Here is a 2,649-nt window from a genome sequence, read left to right as displayed (position 1 = left end):
CTTGGCCTCTGCATGCATGGCTCGCAAGGAGAAGGAAGCAAGTGGTGAATGCAAAGTGCAAAGTCAATATCTGCCCAGTGTTACAGTAGAAGGGATTGTGCAACATCCTCACAGTGGTGGCTGCACTCAGCACCATTCCATACAGGGAGCAGAGGGAGGTGTCATGGACTTTATACCATCATGACTCACAACATTGTTAGATGGTGACAATTTTATGCTTCTTCCACCCAAATCTGGAAAGTAAACTCCATTCAGGACCCAATCCTGCTTTCAAAAGATCCTGTCTCTTTCAAATTTTTCAATATTTGGATATTGGCAGAGACAATGAGGCTTATAAGCCAGTTTTATTTTCCCCTTCCCCTACAAATCACCCTGTGCACAGCAGGAAGGGACAAGCAGAAGGGATGAGCACAGGCAGGTCACTTTTGTTCACAGGTGATGTGATGTGGATAAGTTTCAGTCTCAGCCAAGGATGGGGGGAGATAACACAAGGGTGTTTCACTGCTGAGCACAGGGAACATGAGCCTCATGCCTCTGCCAAGGCATGGGTGGATGGTGGATGGATGGGGCACGTGGGTTTCCATGTGCATCCTTGCACACATTTGTATACAGAAAGGAAATACTCCTCCTGATTTGCATTTGTATCTCCAAGCAGGTGCACAGTCTGAGCCTCTGCCTTGTCAAGTGCAAAGAGATGTAATTGACTATATGGGAAAAAAATTTAGAAATCTGGGGGAAAAAATCCTCAAGGAACTGACAAGCCCCTCAGATAAGCAACAAAATCATCTCATCAGAGGGCTGGAAAAACCAAAGGTCTCACTGTAACCAGGATAGAGAATAATACTGTGAACTAAACAATGAGCACTGTGAAAGCACTGGCCATCTACAAAGGCTTCACTCACATGTCTAAGGGGCATTTCAAATCCCAAGGTCCCTGCAGCCAAAAATTACAAAATAAAACTAATAACAACCTTTGGCAGAAGCAAATCAGAGACGTTAGCTGAAAAATAATCCCTCCCCTTTGTCAGGCCTAGGAAGATGCTGGACTATGAGGCATCTGTTAGACTCAGTTTCCCCAAATCACTAGGATAACAGGGCTCTGGTGAAACCCCTAGGGATCTCTTCCTAAAAGCATTGGTTGCTGTAATTGAGCTAAAACTGGTTTGGATTTCACTCAAATCTCTCCCCATCTTTTGTCTTCGACTGCAAATGTCAGGAGGCTGACTGCTTCAAGAAAGCAAAAGAGGTTTTTACTTCTTTCAGCACTGTTACCTGGAGACAGGATGTTTTCTGATGAGAAACCATCAGTGATTTCCAGAATTCTGTGGGGAGATCTGTGGGCCCAGGACTCCTGGTCTTCCTGGACTCTGTAACATCAGCATTGTCAGAGAGGTGGATGGTGGGACCAAGAAGGGGTTAGATTGCTTATTAGGGAAAATTCCTTCCCTAGAACAGTTTTCAAGCCCTGGAACATGCTGCCCATAGAAGACCTGACCAAGGAGTTAAGCAATGCTCAGCTGGGTAATAAATATTTATGTCCTGCCATGCTGTGGTTATGTCATTTGCTTTTTGTCTTTCTACTTTCTTAACTGAGGAGAGAAAAAGAAATACTTATGGAGGACTTCGAAAACTTCTGCTTAATTAAGAGAGGAATCACAGAGTTCCCCTCAGGAGGAACTGAAAGAGATGCATCTCCTTGCTGAGTATAGATAAAATAGAAGCTGTGACTTAAAATCTCTGAATCACAGAATGATTTAGGTTGGAAAAGATCTCTGAGTTCAGGGAGTCCTACCATTCCACCTGCACTGCCAAGGCCACCACTAACCCATGTCCCCAGGTGCCACATCCACACGTCTGTTAAATCCCTCCAGTAATGGGGACTCCACCACAACACAGATTGTTGAGCAGCCTGTTCCAGGGCTCAACAATCCTTTTGGAAAATAATTTTTTCCTGATTTTCAATTTAAACAACTTGAAGCCTTTTCCTCAGATCCTGTCTCTTGTTCCCTGTGAGAAGACTGACCCTCTCCTGGCTCCTGTCAGGAAGTTATATAGAGAAAGAAGGTGTCCATCCCCCCCAGCCTCCTCCTTCCTGTTTTAGGGAAGAGCAGAGCTGTGTCTCAGGACTTGCTAACCATTCAGACATGCCCAAACACTGAGCTCTGATCTCTGTATCTAATATCTTGATACCTTAATCAGTCTTATTTCCTAACCCACTCAGGCATTTGCACACCTTGGTCCATGACAGAGCTCCAACCACATTCCCCTTGGCTTTTCCCTTTTCAGTTACATGCAATCATTTGTTCAATCTCCTATGGCTTGTGTTTAGTTTGGGAAAATTAAGCTCCTTTTATCTCTCAATAAGTCATCTTCTGTAACACCTCTGTCAGTGGCCATTGTTACTCAGTGGAGCAATCTACCTGTGATGAAATCACTTCTTATTCTGGCTGTGTTATGCCAGTGATTTTCATTAAAGAATTTGATGTACTTTGGAGCACTTGATTTATTGGTCAATTTTTTTTTTTTTATGCCTTTCAATTATTCTCTTTATGCAGCACTCTGATATGGATTTGCTTTGGCTCCTGTCCCATTTGGCCTCAAAACACTCTCACAACATACATGAATCGTAAGCACATTTGGCAAGGAAAA

This window comes from Melozone crissalis, unplaced genomic scaffold (genome assembly GCF_028551555.1).
Source record: "Melozone crissalis strain CALT ecotype California unplaced genomic scaffold, PUWL_Pcris_2 ptg000009l_1, whole genome shotgun sequence".
Taxonomy (NCBI): Eukaryota; Metazoa; Chordata; class Aves; order Passeriformes; family Passerellidae; genus Melozone; species Melozone crissalis.
This window is presented reverse-complemented; position numbering follows the sequence as displayed.